At 53.9% G+C, this 20,561-nt stretch overlaps 1 long non-coding RNA gene across 3 annotated transcripts; it reads left to right on the top strand.

Moving 5' to 3' along the window:
• Positions 1-1,961: 1,961 nt before the first annotated feature.
• LOC103352296 (uncharacterized) lies at positions 1,962-19,898 on the top strand. Of its 3 annotated transcripts, none has more exons than XR_007914318.2 (4): positions 1,962-2,716; positions 8,197-8,350; positions 8,451-8,644; positions 19,564-19,898. It is a non-coding gene; the product is annotated as an uncharacterized lncRNA (long non-coding RNA). The 3 variants fall into 3 exon arrangements; XR_011386921.1 differs by lacking the exon at positions 1,962-2,716 and adding an exon at positions 7,789-8,053; XR_011386920.1 differs by lacking the exon at positions 1,962-2,716 and having other exon boundaries at positions 7,795-8,350.
• Positions 19,899-20,561: the final 663 nt, after the last annotated feature.

Here is a 20,561-nt window from a genome sequence, read left to right as displayed (position 1 = left end):
CCGAAGGCAAAGAGAAGAAGCTGCTTCCGTGGGCAGGTCAGGGGGGCAGCAGTTCAGAGCTGTACATGCTTCAGACTGGGAAATCTCTGAAGAGCCAGTTATGGAGCTGGCCAAGCCAGCATCCGGCCAAAGGAGAAGGCGAGAGATTGCAAGGATGCTTCAACTGGTCGGAAAAGAGAAGTTGAGATGTGTATCTTAAAGGGCGGATTTTGAGGGGTGGGCTTTGTGGCACGGTGGGTTAAGCTGTCGCTCAGGACACCTGCATTGCCTGTTGGAGCACTGCTTCAAGTCTTAGCAGCTCCACTTCCAATCCAGCTTCCTGCTGATGCACCTGGGAAGTCCCTGAGCCCCTGCCACGCATGTGGGAGACCCAGATGACTGTTAAGGGCGTGTAGGGAGTGAACCTGAGGCTGCAAGATCCCTCTCTTTCTCTGCCACTGCAGAGAAATAAATACAGAAAGAAATACAGAAAGAAATAAGTCATTTTTACAAAAAGACACATTTTGAATGTGGTCTTTTTAATTTAGCGTAAGATACATACAGTGCAAAAATCTTACATGTACAACTTGAAGGATTTTTATACAGCTGTGCAAGTACACATTCTCTCTTTCTCTGTCGCTCGCTCGCTCTTACACACTTACCCTTACGCAATCACCACCCAGACAAAGAGCATTTCTAACACCCTGAAATTTCCCTATACTGCTTTTTAAAAATTTTTATGTATTTATTTGAGAGACAGAGTTATAGATAGAGAGAGGGAGAGACAGAGAAAAAAGTCTTCCATCCACTGGTTCACTCCCCAAATGGCTGCAATGGCTGGAGCTGAGCTGATCCAAAGCCAGGGGACAGGAACTTCTTCCAGGTCTCCCACGTGGGTGCAGGGGCCCAAGCCCTTGAGCCATCGTCCACTCCTTTCCCAGGCCATAGCAGAGAGCTGGATCAGAAATGGAGCAGCCAGGACTTGAACCAGCACTCATATGGGATGCCAGCCCTGCAGGCAGTGGCTTTACCCGCTATGCAACAGCACCAGCCCCGACATGTTTTCAGTTTGGGGCAATTATGCATTAAGTTGTCCTGAACTTTTTTTAAAAAAAATTATTTATTTATTTTAAAGACCAAATGATGGGGGTGGGGGAAAGATCTTCCATCCACTGGTTCACTCCCCCAAATGCCCAAATAGCCAGAGCTGGACCAAGCTGAAGCCAGAGCCAGAAACTCCATCCTGGTCTTCCATGTAGGTGGCAGGAACCCAACTACTTGGCCAACATCTGCTGCTTGCCATGCACATTAGCAGGAAGCTGGATCAGAAGTATAGAATAACCAGAACTTGAACCAGACAGTCTAATATGGGAAGTGGGTGTCCCAAGCCTCAGCCTAATGGGCTGTCCCACAATACTTGCCCCACCCTGACTGTTCTACATATGTTTCGTGGGCATACATATTCGTTTCTTTCATGTGTGTATGTGTGTGTGTGTTTATATATATATAAAATATATATAAATATGAGTGGAGTTGCCATCTCATGATTTGTTTTGCTTGTTTAAATTATTTATTTACTGGGGCTGGTGCGGTGGCGCAGTGGGTTAAAGCCCTGGCCTGAAGCGCCAGCATCCCATATGGGTATCAGTTCTAGTCCCGGCTGCTCTTCTTCTGATTAAGCTCTCTGTTATGGCCTGGGAAAGCAGTAGAAGATGAACCAAGTCCTTGGGCCCCTGCACCCACGTGGGAGACCTGGAAGAAGCTCCTGGTTCCTGGCTTCGGATAGGTTCAGCTCCGGCTGTTGAGGCCATCTGGGGAGTGAACTAATGGAAGGAAGACCTCTCTCTGTCTCTACCTCTCTCTGTAACTCTGTCTTTCAATTACATAAAATAGATCTTTAAATAAATAAATAAATAAATAAATAACTTATTTGCCATTGCTTCTCAGCCTTTTGGCCAAGATCAAGTGTGTTTATTTATTTATTTGACAGAGACAGCAAGATAGTTTCCATCCACTGGTTCACTTTCCAAATGCCCACAGCAGCTAAAGTTCAAAGCTGGCAACTCCATCCAGATCTCCCACGTGGGTGGCTGGGACCCAATTAGTTGAGCCATCGCATGCTGCCTCCCAGGGTGTGCATCAGCAGGAAGCTGGAGTTAGGAGCCCGAGCCAGAAACCAGATCCAGGCCCTTGGATGTGGGACGTGGGTGTCTTAACTGCTAGGCCAAATGCCTGCCCTGTCATGAGTTGTTTCTTAAGGAAACCTTCAGAAGGATTTGCAGGGATTTTCCATGAATGCCAGGGCCGTAAAAGGGGCTGTGGAATGTTTGTGGGATGGCGAGAAGCCCACGTTGCTGCCATACTCGCCCTCTCGGAAGGGGCAGCCGTCAGAAGCCGCCGGGAAGAGCCGCGGGACTCTTGCCTAATCCCCCAGGCTTGGAGCAAGGCTGGGCAGCCCGTTGCAAGCCCAGCGTTGCGGTGACCTCCCTGGCTGCTCGTGTGTCCTTTGTGACGCGGCCCCGCAGCCCGATAAATGGCTCAGGGACCTAAGTTCACGTCCTTGGAGTGGCAGACGGCCAGGGGCCGAGCCTGCCTAGAGGGGGGCTTTGGGTGTCTGGGAGTTAGCCTTGATTGGCAGGAAGCCCAAGGAACAAATCAACAAGTCCCCGTCACAGGCGGGACCAGCGTTCCCTTCGGAGCTCAGCTTGTGGTACCACCAGGGCCAGCGAATCAGAATGTGAGTGGGCAGAGGGGACGTCCAGGGCTATCGGGTGGACGCAGCGCTGCTGTCTGGGCTCCGTCCGCACAGCTGGAGACGCAGCTGCCTCTCGGAGAAGTCGATTTGGATTCGTGGTTGTGGAGGTGTCAGGTGTAAGGGCTTCATCCCCACCCCCACCCCCACCCCAGACTCGTCAGAATTGTATTGGCACAGACTCGAAGTGGCCGAGGAGGCTGTTTGACTTACAGCCGTCATCCGTGTGATGACACGCACCTAGTACTGCCCCCGGGGCCTCTGCACAGCCCCCTGGACTCAGAAGCTGCTAGGAGGAGGGGGAGGCTGTGCTCATAACAGCCCAGGGCGCGGCGCTCAGGCCCCGTCCTGACTGATGACGTGGTGGGTGACTGTGTCTCCGTGCCCTCTGAACTGCAGCGTGACCGCCCGCGCAATGGGGCTGTCCTGCCTTCCCTGCACTCTGTGCAGTTACCTGGGAAAATATTGCATCAGGCCTCAGCCGTTGTTTGTGGCCAGAACCAGGGAACGATCATCAAAGTGGCCAGGTTCCTTCTGGGTGCCTCGGAGCCACCTGTCTCCAGTGGGGAGCAGGTGGCTGAAGCACAGCCTAAGCCAGGGTGGCTTAGGGCGGGGGCACAAAGCTGGGGGATTGACCTGGGAAAGTGAGCCCCCCACCCAGGGGCCTTGAGTCTGTGAGTTCCACAGTTATCATTCACTTCATCTGCAGAAGAGGACAAGCTGTCCAGAGGCCCAGCGGTGTACTGAGGACCACACAGAGGGCAGTGGTGCTGCAGCTGTGAGCCCACCCCTCTTCCCTGCCCTCCGAGTGCCACCTCCCTCGGCTGCCTCCCCGTCAGCCCTGAGTAAGGCAGACCCCAGGCAGGAGACCACGCGGGGCTGTGGGAATGGACTGTGGTCCCTGAGCCGCTGTCCCCTGGAGGAGGGTCTCCGCTGGACGTACTCATGTCCTGTTCCAGCCCCAAGCCGCCCTGGAGCACCTGCGCCTGTCCTCCAGGCCAGCCCACCTTCGCAGCCTTCCAGCCCTTCTCAAATGCTGCTGTCTCCAAGAAGCCTTCCCTGATCATCTCCCATTTCAGTCTCTTACTGAGAGTTTTTGTTTTTAAAGACAGACATGGTTGGAGGCTTACTTATCTCTGTAATGAGGGAATCAGCAGGATAGTGAAGCTGGCCCCGGGGGGAATTTGGAGAACAGAGTTACGATAACAGGGTGTGTCAGTTTCCTGTTAGTATAAGGAAATAGCTGAGGCACGCTAAATTTATCCAGAAAAAAGGTTTATTTTGGTTCATGGTTGTGGATGTGCAAGGTCCAGGGGTCTCACCTGGCAGCAACCTCGTTGGCAGGAGACTGAGCCTGCACAGGACAAGACGTGGCAGGAGACCGGGAGCGCCTGTGTCTATGTGTGTGTCTGCTCCTTTTCCTGTCCTTATAAAGCCACGGCAGGGCGGGGGGGTAGTGGTGGTAGACCCTGAGACATGGCAGGATAAGCCTCTGCTTGCAATGCTCACGCCCCATATCAGAGTGCCTGGGTTCAAGTCCTGGCTGTGTTCCCACTTCCAGCTTCCTGATGATGTGCACCCTGGGAGACAGCAGGGGATGGCTCAGGTACTTGGGTCCTTGCCACCCGTGTGGGAGACCTGGATGGAGTTCCTGGCTCCTGGCTTCAACCTGGTCCAGCCCTGGCTGCTGAAGACATTTGGGAAGTGAACCAGTGGATGGACGGTATCTCTCCTCTCTTTCTTTCTCTCTCTCTCTCTCTCTCTCTCTCTTCCCCTGTCACTTTCTCCTTCAAATAAATACATACATCTTTATTTTTAGCAGAACTCATGTTGATGTCTTATCCCTCTTTCTTTTTTTAAAAAAGATCGATGTATCCAAAAGGTAGAGTTACAGAGAAAGAGAGAAAGAGAAGGAGACCTTCCGCTCACTGGTTCACTCCCCAAATGGCCACAATGGCCAGGACTGGGCTGATCCAAAGCCAGGAGCCAAGGGCTTCTTCTGGGTCTCCCACAAGAGTGCAAGGGCCCAAGGACTTTACCTGCTACAACACAGTGCTGGCCCAATACATACAATTTTTTAAATTATTATTTATTTGAAAGTCAGAGTTATACAGCGAGAGAAGGAGAGGCAGAGAGAGAGAGAGAGAGAGAGAGAGAGAGAGAGGTCTTCCATCTGCTGGTTCACTCCCCAGATGGCCACAATAGCTGGAGCTGCCCCAATCTGAAGCCAGGAGCCAGGAGCTTCCTCCGGGTCTCCCACACTGGTGCAGGGGCCCAAGGACTTGGGCCATCTTCCGCTTTCCCAGGCCACAGCAGAGAGTTGGATGAGAAGTGGAGCAGCTGGGATTCCATCCAGCGCCCATATGAGATGCCGGCACTGCAGGCCAGGGCTTTAACCAGCTTTGCCACAGCGCCGGTCCCCCAGTGCATAAATCTTAAAACAACAACCTAAGACTTTGAAGGCTGAACTGCTTGAGCTCAGGGGAGCTATGTAAGTAAGTGTTAGAATACGATCAGAGGTTGGCTAGAACCTGACATCCCCAGAGCATCTTTTGGAATGATCTCTTCTCTGACATCTGCAGGCTAACGGGGACTTTCACAGACACGGGAGCCTCCATCAGTAGTCACCAGAAAGGCAGACACGAACACACAGCCCTAGACCAGCAGTCGGCAAACTGCAGCCCACACAGCAAATCTGGCCTCCATTTTTTTCTGTCAATAAAGCGTATGGGAGTCCAGCCAGGCATATTTGTGTATTGATCATCTACGGGTGCTTTCAAGTTGCGTTGGCTGAGTTGTGTAGTTGTGTGTTTGCGACAGAGGCTGCCTGGCCTGCAAAGTTGAATATACTCCAACTTTACAGAGGAAGCGTTCTGAACCTGATCTCTCATGGGTGTTTTTCTTTTTCCTTCTCCCTCCCTCCCTCCTTCCCACCCATCCTATCCTCTCTCTCTCCCCCTCCCTCCCCTCCTTTCAGCTAGGAGCAATCTCCTCATTTGATAGTGTTTTTTTTTTTTTTTTTTTTGACAGGCAGAGTGGACAGTGAGAGAGAGACAGAGAGAAAGGTCTTCCCTTGCCGTTGGTTCACCCTCCAATGGCCACCGTGACCAGCGCGCTGCGGCCGGCACACCGCGCTGATCTGAAGGCAGGAGCCAGGTACTTCTCCTGGTCTCCCATGGGGTGCAGGGCCCAAGCACCTGGGCCATCCTCCACTGCACTCCCTGGCCACAGCAGAGAGCTGACCTGGGAGAGGGGCAACCGGGACAGAATCGGGCGCCCCAACCGGGACTAGAACCTGGTGTGCCAGCGCCGCAAGGCGGAGGATTAGCCTGTTGAGCTGCGGCGCCGGCCCTGATAGGTTTTGCACCTGCTACCTATCCCATCTCTTCCCAACACTCTGCCTTGCAGTCATTTGTGAACCCAGGCTGGCAGTACGGTCAGACCCTGCAGGTGTGGACAACCATCTCTGCCTCTTATTCAGCATACTTTCTTCTCTCCAAAGGCTGCAGATTTCCCAGAGCTCCCACCAGGCAGGGGGCGGGAAAAAGTCTACATGTGCCCAGAAGAGTAGGGAAAGAGCATGGAGCTGGTCAGGACTGGGAGCACCACAGGGCCACGGGCAGCGGCTGGTGCAGTCACGTCACTGGGGGGTATGAGGGCTGACTCTTGGGGAGTGGGTTTACAGGCAGGAAGAGGAGTTCATGAACAGATGATACTCTAGGGGTAGGATGGCTTGAGCCAAGCCGGAAAAGCACTGGGCAGCTCTCAAAGCCAGAATCATCAACTCTGCATTTGCCTGGAAGGGTGGCCTGGCGCCTGAGTGGGGGTGCGTATTTGGAAGGGCCAGCGACGGGGTGGGTGGCAATTGGAGTCCTCAGTTGGAGCTGTTTGCTCCTCCTTGCAGTGCTTAGCTGGTCCCCAGCAGTCTCTTCCCACTGCCCAGTCCTTCCATCTTGTTTGTATGACCTCAAAGCCACCAGTATCCCGTGCATCTCATTTTACCCAAATCTTGTGGTTTCAGTGGGCTCCCTCCCTGTGCTCTGTGTCTCCATCACCCCACACACTGTGTGTCCCAGAGTTGTCTCAAAAACATGGCTCTGGGGCCAGCATTGTGGGTTAAACCGCAACCTGTGACACTAGCATCCCATATCAGAGTGCCAGTTCAAGTTCTTGGCTGCCCCTGGCTAATGTGTCTGGGAAAGCAGCAGACGATGGCCCAAGTCCTTGGGTTCCTGCCACCCACATAGGAAACCGGGATGGAGTTCCTGGCTCCTGGCTTCAGCTTGGCCCAGCCCCAGTGGTTGCAGATATTTGGGAAGTGAAGCAGCAGATGGAAATTCTCTCAGTCTCTCCCTCTCTGTCACTCTGCCAAGAAAGAGAGAAAGAGGAAGGAAGCAAGCAAGCAACCAAGCAACCATGGCTCTGATCCCACAGGGCCTTTCAAGGTCTCCTCATTTTGTCATTGCTTAGAAATAAAGTATCAGCCTCTTAGAAGGTTAGTGTGGGGACTGGCTCATGCTAGTGTCCAAGCCCTGGCTCCAGCTGGGCCCTCTCTGTCTAGGTCCTCTGGGCTCACCCATATCCGGGTCCCACACCCACTGGTGGCCTTCCAGGACCAGCCTCCAGGTGCCTCACCCCCATGCCACCCAGCTGCAAGTCTTCCCCTTTGCCTCCTTGTCATGGTGACACCCACACCTGGCACAGGGGAAGGAACTTGGGACAGAACTCTGAAGACCTGAGTCTGATCTGGCTCTCCTCCCAGCCGGCCTTCTGTCTTAGACGTCTACCTCTTAGGGTGACACAGAGAGATAGAGACAGATGGAGATCTGTAATCTGCTGGTTCACTCCCAAATGGGCACAACCACCAGGGCTGGGGCAGGCTGTAGCCAGGTGCCAGGAACTCCATTCAGGTCTCCCACAGGAGTGGCAGGGGCCCAAGTACTTGGGCCATCCCTGGCTGCCTCCCCAGGCCATTAGCAGGGAGCCGGACTTGGTGTGAGATTTGAACCTGCACTTTGATGTGGTACTGCTCTACCATGCCATCCCCTCACGCCACCTCCTGGGTCTCCATGTTTAGAAAGAAAGACTTGGGCCAGGTCTTCTGGAACTTTCCATCTCTGGATAAAATTCCATGACCTTCAGCTACTTGTTTTCTCCTCGTTTCCCAGCCAGACTGGATGTCTCTCGGCCAGAGATTGATTTATTCTTGGCTCCCCGCCTGCCCCCGCTCCTGCTGCCCAGTGTGCCGCTCTCCATGCCGGCAGCACGCAGGATGTGACTCCCGATGAGTGAAAATTATTGCCTGTGTTTTCTCCCCATCAGGCGACTGTGCAAGGGCAGATCCGGGGCCCCACGGTCTTTCTGCGCCTCACTTGCAGCATCCCCTGTGCCTGACGCTGCTGGGGTTTGACTGTGTGCCCCAAATCTCATTGTTGGAAGCTTAATCCCAAATCCATCTATTGAAGGTATCTGGAGCTGGGCCTTTGCGAGCTGTTTCGGGTTAGATGAGGGCACCGCCGTGGGACTGGTGACTACAAGAAGAGGAAGTGAGACCTGGGCAGACGCCCGGCTGCTCTGTCTTCGCATAGGATGACGCAGCACCAAGGCCACCACCAGATGGTAAGTAGATGTCGGCCAGGCTCTGGGACTTCCCAGCCTGCAGAGCCATGAGCCAAATGCATGCCTGTTCTTCATAATCGACTCCTATTCTTCACAACAGGTGTTGGAGCCACAGAAACCAGGCTGAGCCAAGCCAACCCTCTTCCTCTCCAGCTGTCCAGCTGACAAACTCCCCCTCATCCCCAAGGAGCCAAGCTGAGTGTTGCCTCTGAGATGCGCCTGCCCCTGAGCTCCAGCAGCAACGTGGCACTCACCAAGCTGGGCAAGGAGCCACGGCTTCTATCGTCCCTGCTGGTAAGAGCTCCGCAGGGGCACAGTCATTGCCTTGTCATCAGGAGGCTCCAGGGCTCTTGCCAAGGGAGCCTTGTGCCCAAGGGACACTTGGGTCAAGTATGACATTAACTCCTCCCTTCCTGTGTCTTCTGTCCCCTTGGCCACAGCTGGGAGGGGGCACCTTGCTCCCCTGGTTGAAGCCATAGCCTCCAGGAGTCCCTTCTCAGCCACAGTCCCTGGGGGCTTCCGGGGCAGTGTGGCAGCTGCTCCTGCTGGCTTTGGGCCCTTGCAAGGACAGTAACCAGCTTTGGGAGGTAAGGGAGTGATGGCCTGGCCACACAGCTCTGCAGAGTGAGCTGGAGCCAATGTGGAGCTGGATCCCCTCACCAAAGGGTCTCTCTGCCCCAGCATAGCCTCCACTTCCCCTCTGGGGACCTGGAGTGCAGTGTGAATGCCCATGCTTCACGGCTAGGTCTATCCAAACACGGACAACCAGTTGGGTGCCACATGTTGGGGACAGGTGGAGCAGAGAGGGCCCAAGGCACCGAAGGCAGCTGTGTAAACTAGGTCAGTGCTGTGGGAGGGAAGTGGAGTGTGGCAGGTGGCAGCATTTCCCAAGTCCATGTGGGCGTCCTGATCACCTGGAGACCTCTGTTCCAGGATCTGTGCGGTGTCTTCAGTGCCTTTGGTTGTTGGCGGCTCACACAAGCCACCCTTCCTGTGGAGCAATAGGTACAGTGGAGACAGAGGGTGATGCCCTGATAGGGCAGGGGAGCAGGTTCATCAGGGTACCCCAGGCCCAGGTGTGTGCACCTGTGGGAAGAGGCAAGGGGCAGTGACTGGAAAGCACGTTGAGGGAGGAGGACCCTGACCTTGGCAGGTCTCGAGGTAGCAGCACAGAGACCTAAGGTGTTTGGTGACACCTGACGAGGAAAGACTAGGACTCTGCATCGGGGCCCAGCATGAACATAGAGACTCCACCGACCATGGCCGAAGTTGGGAGACGAGGGCAATCTTGGGATCCAGGTTCTGGAGCAGGTTCGAGGGCAGCAGAAGAGAGAAGCCTTTTGTCTGGGCCCGCCCCCTCCAGCCGTGCTCATGAGTCAGCATCTTGGAAAGCAAGGTCCTTGATTGCCAGTGTACCCAGCACAGACCCAAGGACAGGTGTTGGCAGCCAGGGGTGTAGACAAGGAGCGTGCATGTGGACTTGGGGATCTGAGCACTGGAGGAGCTCTCCTGGGCTGCCTGTTTCCTACTCTGTTTCTTTATCCAACCAAGACAGAGATGAGGCCTCTCGCCAAACTTGGATGTAAGAAATGCATGTGCAAGTGCTTTGTATATAAGCCCCCGGCTCTTAGGGACAGGCATTGTGGGACAGTGAGCTAAGCTATGCAACACCAGCATCCCATACTGGAACGCCAATTCCAGTCCCTGCTGCTCCGCTTCCAATCCAGCTTCCTGCTAAGGGGCCTGGGAAGGCAGTGGAGGATGGCCCAAGTACCTGGGCTCCTGCCACCCTTGTGGGAGACCTGGATGGAGCTCCAGGCTCCTGACTTCAGCTTGGACTTGCCCTGGCTGTTGCAGCCATTTGGGGAGTGAACCTGTGGATAGAAGAATGCTCTCTATCAATCACTCTGTCTTTCAAATAAATCAATTTAAAAAACTATTAAAAAAAAAAAAAGAGTACTCTGGCCTGCAGGCCCAGGGGCTGTTGACCCCTCCAGCCGTGCTAATCATTAAGCCTCAGGACCAGGCAGGTGTGTGTGATTCGTGGGTGGTGGCACTGAGCGGTGGCCTGGGCTTAGGGCCAGAGGTGGGCACACTGACAGGTGATGCAGCAAAGCCTGCCTGGTGCCCCCCCACCTCCGACCCCAGGAGGGTGGCTCTCTCCCTATCACAAGAAGGAAGCGGGGAGTGTGGATGCCCAGGTGGAGAATTCCAGGGACAGGAGGGGCCCAGGGACCTCACTGCTCAGGGGAAGGCGCAGAGGCTGAGGGGGGAGGGGACACCTTGCAGGTCACGAATGACTCCTCTCCCCACACCCTCCCCTCCCTGCTCCTAAGGCTGCTGCAGGTGGAGCACAAGGTCAGCTGGGGGCAGGGCAGCTACTCTGCCTGGAGACCACGGGCCCTGCAGCAGAGGACCTGTGGGCCCTGTGTCTAGGGGATCTGACCCACGACCTCTCACCTCTGACCCCTGCAGCTGCATGAGGCAAATTTAGAGGATGTCCAGATAGGCAAACAGTGCTGCTTCCAGGTTGGCACTTTCTGTGCCAGGTGAGAGCCAAGGGCAAAGGTCCAGTTGTAGGGTCCACCTCAGGGGATCTGGGGCAAGCCAGGGCTAGCTCAGGTCAAGGGCAGTATCTGGCCTCCCTCTGCTGCTCTCTGCCTTGACCTTCCAGACCCCAGCAACTTTGAGAGGACCCGCTGTGTGTCCCTGGGCAGCTTGGCAGCCATGGGGATTGGCTCAGCTCTCTGCAGCCAGCCCGGGACCTCTCCCAGAGTTCAGCACCAGTGGCGCCGCTGAGACCCTTGGCAGGCACCCAGGGAAGTGGGAGCAGGGCCACTGGGGACCAGGGGTAGGCCTGGCCAACCTGGGATTCCCCATGCTGGTTCCGTCCAGCAGACTTTATCGTCTTGTCTTTCCAAGGCCAAGGACAGCTTGTTCACATGGGAAACCCCCGTGACCCTGCCACCCCCTCTCTGGCATTCAGGAAAAGTGCTCTCTGAGAGCAGAGGGATTCTTGGTGTGGGGGTGTGCTCCAGGAGGCATCAAGACGAGCAATAGCTCTGAGTTTGGGGTGCAGGTGCGGGGGGGGGGTCCTAGCTCTCGATGGATGACCCTGTGTCTCTGGGACTCATCTTGTGAGGTGAGGAGGGGGCCCACTGGCCTGGCTGATCCACAGGTGGTTGTGCAAATCTAACGAGAAATCAGTGGAAGCTTTTTATCAAGCGTGAAGCACCATTCAGGTGGCAGGGGACACTTGGCCGTCACTCCGGCCTGCTGCCCATCTGGCCACCCCAGCCCCTCTGCCTGTTGGCCCTCTGCACAGAACTGAGAATAGTGAGGAAAGCCAAGCTGCCCATGTGGCACCATTGTGTGGCTGTGTCACATTCCCTAGCCCATTCACTGGCACTTGGGTTGTTTCAGCCTTTCGCTGCTGTGAGCATTTGTGTGCGAGTTATTTGCCTGAATATTTACTTTCGGTTTTGGGAGCTGTACCCAGAAGTGAATTGCTGAATCACAGGGTAATTCTGTGTTTTGCTTTTAAAAAATGATTTAGGAGCCAGCGCTGTGGCATAGCAGGTAAAGCCACCGCCTCAGACACTGGCATCCCATATGGCTGTCAGTGTGAGTCCTGGCTGTTCCACTTCTGATCCAGCTCCCTGCTCATGTGCATGGGAAAGCAGCAGAAAATGGGGCCATTTGGGAAGTGAACCAGTGGATGGAAGATACCTCTCTCTCTCTCTCTCTCTCTCTCTCTCTTCCTCTCCCTCTCTCTTTTTCTTTCCCCCTCTCTTTTTCTCTTTCTGTAACTCTGACTCCCAAATAAATAAATGAATCTTGAAAAAAAGAGATTTATTTATCTATTTGACAGGCAGAATGATGGCAGGGGTGGAAGGGAGTGACAGAGACAGAGAGATCTTCCATCCACTGGCTCACTCTCCAAGTGGCTGCAACAGCGTGGGCTGGGCCAGACTGAAGCCAGGAGCCAGGAACTCCATCCAGGTGTCCCACGTGGGTGGCTGGGCCCAAGCCCATCTTCTGCTGCTTTCCTGGGAGCATCATCAGGCAGCTGGAGGTGGAAGTGGAGCAGCCAGGACTTGAACTGGCACTCTTGTCCAACATGGGAAACCGGCACCACAAGCTACGGCTTAACCTACTGTGCCACAGCACCAACCCCTGTGTTTGATCTTATTCACAGTTGAGATACATTCTGAGAAAGGTGTGATTAGCCAGTTGTACTGTGTGTAGACGTGGAGTGTACTTACATAAACCCAGATGGGACAGCCTACCACACACAGGCTGCTCTGCATAGCCTATTGCTCTCAGCTACAGACCTGTACAGATGTCTCTGTTCTGCATCCTGTGGGCAGGTGTAACACAGTGAGATGTGTGTTATATAACAATAGAGCACTGGTTCTGTAAAAACACCAGGCGATGGGAGCTTTCCAGAGCCGTGACAACCCTTGTGACCGCCTTTGTCTGCGAGGCCTGTCATTGAGCAGCCCTTGGTCCATGGTGCATAGTTGTATCTTAATGCCTCCCCTACCCACTAGATGCCTAGGCCTGGACCATCAAGTATAGTAGTCACCAGCCCCAAGTGCTTGTTTAAATCCGAGCTAATTGCAATCGAATAAAATCAGTGATCCAGACCCTCACTAGCTCCAGTTCTAGTGCTCGGTACCAGGTGTGACTGGCGGCTGTCCTCTTTCTGTCTCTCAGAATGCGCTACTGGCTAGTGTTGGTCTACCCTGTGTACCCCTTCTAGGGGCAGGACCCAATCTGCCTGGTTGACAGCAATACACCCAATGCCTAACGCAGTGCCTGGTGCATAGGGTGGGTGTGTTAGGGAGGCAGAGAGGGGGAGAGGAGGAGAGGAAGGAAGGGTTGCTTTCACAGTCACTCCTTCACTTGGTCTTCTCAACAAGTCTGTAGGGGAGGCAGGACAAGGACGACCTATTAGGTGCTGACATAGGCTGGGGAGGTAACCACTACCTCCTAGAGCTTACAGCCAGCACAGGGCACAGGTCAAGGATCAAGACCCTCCCACTGTCTCCAACAGTCAGACGCTCAGGGACTCACAAGACTTACGGGCTTAATAGAGTAGAGACAGCCCTGTGGCCGGGGAAAAGACAGCTGAAAATTCAGGCTGGCTGTGGTGGAGTTAGGGTATTTTTCCATCAAGAGGGACTTTGGACAGGAAATTAGCCACTCTCCATTGTTTTTTTTTTTTTTTTTTTTTTTTTTTTTTTTTTTTTTTTATAAAGCAAGGACAGAGACTACCAGAAATCATGTGTCAGGGTTATTAGTTAAAAGGCAAAGAGGCTGGGTTGGGACCAGGATTGGGAGGGCATAGAGGTCAGGGCCACAGCATTACAGGAGTCACTGAGGGTTTAGAACAAAAGAACAATTCCATGGTCTCTCTCTCTCTTTTTAAAGATTTATTTATTTGAAAGGCAGAGTTACAGAGAGGTAGAGCCAGAGAGAAAGAGGTCTTCCATCTGCTGGTTCATTCCCCAAATGACTGCAACAGCCAGAACTGAGCTGATACAGAGCCAGGAGCCAGGAGCTTCTCCTGGGTCTCCCACATGAGTACAGGGGCCCAAGGACTTGGGCCATCTTCCACTGCTTTCCCAGGCCATAGCAGAGAGCTGGGTCAGAAGTGGAGCCATAGGGACTCAAACCGGGCCCACACAGGATGCTGGCGCTTCACGCCAGGGCATTAACCCTCTGAGCCACAGCGCGGCCCCTCCATGCTATCTTAATTAGACCAGTATAGCAGCATCCTCAACTGAGCCAGCGCTGAGGCTGAACAAGAGATGGTGGGAAAACACTGCCCCCTGAGCCAGGCTGATGGCAGCAAGAAAAGGGAGGTGGGCGATGGATGGGGACCAGTGAAGACTGAGCAGTGGGCAAGAATACTGGGCGAGGAAGGGAGTGATGGAGAGGGCAGTGGGAAGCACGATAATGCTGGTCAGCCAAGAATTCGGGAAGCAGGGACCAGCGCTGTGGTACAGCGAGTAAAGTTGCCATATGGGTGCCGGTTTGAGTCCTGGCTGCTCCTCTTCCTGTCCAGCTCCCTACTATTGCACCTGGGAAAGCAGCAGAGGATGGCCCAAGTCCCTGAGCCCCCTGCACCCGCATGGGAAACCTGGAGGAAGCTCCTGGCTCCTGGCTTCAGATCGGCCCAGCTCCAGCCATTGCAGCCATTTGGGGAGTGAACCAGCTGATGCAAGACCTCTCTGTCTCTCTCTGTAACTCTGCCTTTCAAATAAATAAATACATCTTTAAAAACAAAAATTCGGGAAAGGTGCTTGTGTGTAAGGAGTCAGATATAGCACATGCCCTGCTCATGGGACATATTATGTAGTTCAACCTCTTTATCAATGGAGAAACTTCCATGCCTCCGAAAGGCTTCTAATCTCATTTCACCCTTGGCTGCGATCTCCACATCCACTTGCCGGCTGAGTTCATTCACATTAAATCCTGTCTGATGAAATCTCTCTTAATCACGGATTACGTAATGGATGTAATCCAGCTACAGATCTTTTGTCACGGATCCTTATGGCCTGAAAACACAAGCTGTGGTGCTGAAGAACTCCTAATGGGTTTTCAGCGAATACCTCTGTGGTTTTGGGTAAATTATCATCCCGCGTCGATGCGGCCACTTATGCCTACTTCACAGGTCTTGAGTCACCCAGGGATGATGTACACAGAGCACCCTGCACAGCGGGAGGGAATGTCAGATAGCTGGCTGACTCTCTTTCTATGTTCTTGCCCTGAGTGTAGAGCATAGCATTGGTGATTAGGGTGGCTGGGTCAGGGAGATCGAAGAGGTGGAAATTCCTTGAAAATAAAGGCCCACTGGTGTTACCGACAGACCCTGAGTTAGTGAGGCGGGATCGTGTCGGGGTGGGTATTTTTCCTGGAAACCGTGTAGAAGCCAAGCCGGTACCTTCCAAGTCATTAGCTCTGGAAGCGCCTCGGTGCTGCCGCTGACTTCGCTGCCACTGCCGGAGTGGTGCCTGGGCGTCCTCCACCCTCCCGTCCTGCCTCCGGGCACCCTCTTGACCAGCTCCCGGAGCAGCTCCCGTGCAAGGAGGCTGAAGTTACATGCTCTCACCCCCTGGTGAATTGCCAGCAGACTGTGAATTATCAGGAACGCAGGGAAGTCCCCCAGCGGCACTCGGAGCCGATCCCCTGCAGAATATGGGGCGGCACCCTCTCTGATCTCAGCCCTTTCCTGTCACCTGTTTGTGTGATCCTAAATAGCAGTGCTAGGGCAGGAGGCCCAGGGAGGTGGGGGGAGACAGTCTCCTGGTTCCTTGACCTTGACATGTATATTCATACCCATCTGTTACTTTTCTTTTTCTTTTTAAGATTTATTTATTTGAAAGACAGGGAGAAACAGACGGACAGATCTTCCATCTGCTGGGTCACGCCCCAGGGCTGAGCCAGGCTGAAGCCAGGAGCCAAGAATTCCATCTGGGTCTCCCAAGCAGGTGGCAGGGGCCAAGTACTTGAGCCATCTTCCACTGCCTTTCCAGGCATATTAGCAGGGAGCTGGATCAAAAGTGGAGCCGGGACTCAAACCAGTGCTCCCATGTGGGACGCCGGCATCACAATTGCCTGTTACTTCTCATAGCACAGTCTCCTCTCAGGCACGCAGTCCCTCGTTCAGGAAATAATTACTGGCCGGCGCCGTGGCTCAATAAGCTAATCCTCCGCCTGCGGCGCCGGTACACCGGGTTCTAGTCCCGGTTGGGGCGCCGGATTCTGTCCCGGTTGCCCCTCTTCCAGGCCAGCTCTCTGCTCTGTGGCCCGGGAGTGCAGTGGAGGATGGCCCAAGTGCTTGGGCCCTGCACCCCATGGGAGACCAGGAGAAGCACCTGGCTCCTGCCTTCAGATCAGCGCGGTGCGCCGGCCGCAGTGCGCTGGCCACAGTGGCCATTGGAGGGTGAACCAACGGTAAAGGAAGACCTTTCTCTCTGTCTCTCTCACTGTCCACTCTGCCTGTAAAAAAAAAAAAGAAAGAAAGAAATAATTACTGAGGTCTACTGTGTACACAGTCGTGGGTGGCAAGATGGCCCTGGTCCGTGCCCTCAGGAGATTAGCAATCCAGTGGGAAGACAGACAGTCAACAGCAGAGAAACCATTACCGAGGGTGGCAACTATGTGCTGCGAAGCAAACCACAGGGTGGTAGGAAAAAGCGGAGGTCGGGGGGCAGTTAGGGGAGACTCTGGAGCCAGACACGGGCAGAGGGAGAGGAGAGGAGGAACGTGACAGGCAGAGGTAGTGTTTGGGCAGAGGCTGTGCAACAGGACTGGACTTGACTTTCCAAGACTAGCACCCGGGCTTAGCGCCAGGAGTGTGGACCGCGGTGAGCACCATGGGAACGCGGGGGAGTGACACGATCCAACCCACATTTGCAAATCCTCAACCTGAACAGAAGAGGGTAAGGCTGAGTCTCGCCAGGTGGCCTCCCGGGAGGAAGTGTGCAGGTGCTGCTGCTTCCAGGCACCCATGGCGGGGGTGGGGTGGGGTGGGGGTAGATTTCCTGTCCGGCTAACATGGCTGACATAGTCGTGGGCGGCGGCACTGTTCTGGAAGTTGGCAGAAGGGCAGGGGCTTGCTCCTAAGGCCTCATCACAATCTGCACCAGACCTCCTGGGCTCTCTCATGCAGCCCCTAGGGGAAGCTGGAGCATCCCAAGATAGCTCGGAGGTCACCACCTGGGGGCAGATCACAGCCCTGGAGGAGCCCCCCGGGAAGCGCTGCAGACGCCCGGGGATGTCCCTGCTTTTGGGTGCTCAGCAGTTTGGGGTTCATTGTCACTAACAGTGCGATGTGGATGCCCCCGGGTCTTACCAGCTTGGGGTGGAGGAGCTCACGGTGGCGCCTGTGATCAAACCTCACCAGCTACAGCATCTGCTGCGGCAGGACATCAGCCCTCTCAGCTGGGGCATCTGAACACTTTCACTGTCGTGTTCCTAAGGAACCCTTTTAGACATTCCCCTTCCTAATGGTAACACACTCCCCGGGTTAGTGCCACAGGTCCACTGTATGCAGTCACAGGGGATGTGTCACAAGCTGGCCCACGGATGCCTGAAACCGCATATAGTTCCAAACCCTGTCTGTTGTTGCTTTTCAAAAGATTTATTTATTTGTAGGAAGAGTGACAGAGGAAGACAGAGATCTCTGTTGGTTCACTCCTCAAATGGCTGCAATGGCCAGGGCTGGGCCAGGCTGCAGCCAGGAGCCCAGAACTCCATTCAGGTCTCCCACGAGAGGGGTACAGACCCAAGCACTTGGGCCATCTTCTGCTGCTTTCTTAGGTGCATTAGCAGGGAGCTGCCTAGGAAGTGGAGCAGCTGTGACTTGAACCAGTGCTCATATGGGATGCCGGCATCATCGGTGGTGGCTTAACCACCTGTGCCACAACGCTGGCCCCTGTAAACTGTTTTGAAATCCATGTTTACAATGGGTCTTCCAAAAGCTCATGAAAAATGTGTTTTTTCATAGTATGAAAAAAACTATGCATGAATTTCAAAAAAATTTTGCACCGAAATAAACTTATTTTTTTAATTCCACTTTCCACAAACTTTTTAAAGTGCCCTTCAAAACATACTTAGCGTGTTAACAAAGTTAAGTACAGTAAGAGATTAACAAGAATAACTAGTGATAAAATGGAACAATTATAACGGTAATAGGTACTATATACTGTAATAAAGGTTGTTTTAAAACTTATGAATTATCTATTTCTGGAATTTTCTGGTCAGTGTAGACTTCAACTAACTGAAAACACAGAAAGTGAGGCCTCAGGTCAGAGGGATGGGGGCCAGCTTTGCGATACAGTGGGTTAAGCTGTCGCTTGCAGTGCCAGCATCCCATATGAAAACCAGTTCAAGTCCTGGCTGCTCCACTTCTGATCCAGCTCCCTGCTGTGGCCTGGGAAAGCAGCAGAAGATGGCCCAAGTGCTTGGGTCCCTACAACTCATGTGGGAGACCCAGCAGAAGCTCCTGGATCCTGGCTTTGGAGTGCCCAACCCAGGTCATTGCAGCAATCTGGGGAGTGAACTAGCAGGTGGAAATCTCTCTCTCTGTCTTTCAAATAAATAAAATATATCTTTTTTTAAAATTTATTTTTATTTATTTGAAAGGCAAAGCCAGAGAGAGACAGAGAAATCTTCCCAAATCTTCACTCCCCAAATGCTTGCAACAGCCAGGGCAGGACCAGAGCTAAAGGCAGGAGCCCAGAACTCAACTCAGGTCTCCCATATGGGTGGCAGGGGCCCAAGGACTCACCCCTACTTCGTCCCAGGTGCACATTAACAGGAAGCAGGAATCAGAAGTGGAGCCGGGGCTGGCGCTGCAGCTCACTTGGCTAATCCTCCGCCTGTGGTGCCAGTACCTGGGGTTCTACTCCCGGTTGCTCCTCTTCCAGTCCAGCTCTCTGCTGTGGCCCGGGAAGGCAGTGGAGGATGGCCCAAGTGCTTGGGCCCTGCACCCACATGGGAGACCAGGAAGAAGCACCTGGCTCCTGGCTTCGGATCAGCGCAGCGCCAGCCATAGTGGCCACTTAGGGAGTGAACCAACAGTAAAGGAAGACCTTTCTCTCTGTCTCTCTCTCTCTCTCTCACTGTCTAATTCTGCCTGAAAAAAAAAAAAAAAAAAAAAAAGTGGAGCCGGCTCAAACCCAGGAACTCCAACGTGAGATGTGGGCCTCCAAGGAACATTCTATGCCCTGAGCCAAACAGCACCCCGTTTGGGTTCCTTAAAGGACATCTTGGCTGCAGAGGACTTCGTTCCCCACGAGATGAGCTTTCTGCAGCCCCGGAAGGGGCAGAAGCCTAGCAGAACTGCAGACACCGGGTCCCTGCAGCTCCTGCGCCCCAGCACCCTCCTCCCCTCCGTGTCCTCCCGTGTCTGCGCCCAGAGGCAGCATGCGTGTCCTTCTTCAGTCTCACAGAGCTCTCACGAACATGATCCTCCCGCTGAGGCTGGGCTGGGCAAGATGCCACCCTGTGTCTCAGCCGTCTCTGCTCCCAGGACCCCCCAAAGGCGCTCCTTACAGAGCTCTGTGAGCAGCCCCGATTCAGCAGCCACAGCCACCCCCAGCGCCGCCGCCTCAGCCGGTCTTCACCACGCCGTGGAGAGTGGACGGTGTGCTCTTGCTTACCCCACCCCACGTTTCTGCCCGTGCTCCACTTTACAGGTGAGAAGCCCGAGACCTGAGGAGGTTTGATCTCAGAGCAAGGTCACAGGCGAGGGGATCCACGGCCGTTCTTCTTTGTCTCACACCAGAAGAGTGAGGACGCTGCCCGGCTGTGCCTCCATGTGGGGCGGGGGCGGGGCTGCTCCCCGAGTGTGTGTGGCATGAGCAGGCCTACTCAGCGTGTGGCCCACACACCGGCACCTGCCTACGAACTGCTGGTTAGCAGTCTGCGATGAGGTAGGTGCAGGAACTGAGAATAAGCACTTAGGAATGTTTCTAACAATTTGATGGCGCAATTTTAAACCCATTAAGTCTAATAAAAACATCTCAGCTAGGAGAGTGTCTTTTTTACATTTCACTTTTCTTTCTAATGATTCACTTTTATAGTATTTTATGAAAGTGTCAGTCTGTGACAGATGGGAAGTTTTGAAAGAAAAAAAAATCCTTCATTCCGTCAACGTTGACAACTTACAAAGCATGGTTTAGAGAGGCTGCATGGGGCCGTGGTAGGTCAAGCCTCTGCCTGCGGCACTGGTATCCCGTATGTGCACTGGTTTGAGTCTTGGCTGCTTCACTTCCAATCCAGCTTCCAGCTAATGGCCTGGGAAAGCAGTGGAAAATGGCCTAAGTGCTTGGGCTTCTGTACCCAGGTGGGTGACCCAAAAGAAGCTCCTGGCTCCTGGCTTTGGATGGGCCCAGTTCCAGCCGCTGTGGCCATTTGGGGAGTGAACCAGCTGATGGAAGACCTTTCTCTCTGTCTCTCCCGCTCTCTGTCTGTAACTCTGCATCTCAAATAAATAAATTAATCTTAAAGAGACAGAGGAGAGAGAGAGGGAGGGAGAGATTGCATACCTTCCACGTCCTGCGCAGACCAGGGAAGGTCTTTGACCTGAGGATTAACAGGAAGAAAAATAACATGCGGTTGTTTGGCTAAACTAACTGGTGGTCAGAGCCCAAAGGTCTCTCTTTCAGCCAAGGCAGACACAGCTGTGAGGTCA

This window comes from Oryctolagus cuniculus, chromosome 1, assembly GCF_964237555.1.
Source record: "Oryctolagus cuniculus chromosome 1, mOryCun1.1, whole genome shotgun sequence".
NCBI classification, from domain to species: domain Eukaryota; kingdom Metazoa; phylum Chordata; class Mammalia; order Lagomorpha; family Leporidae; genus Oryctolagus; species Oryctolagus cuniculus.
The sequence above is the reverse complement of the archived record's forward strand: the minus strand, read 5'-3'. Positions and strand labels throughout refer to the sequence as shown.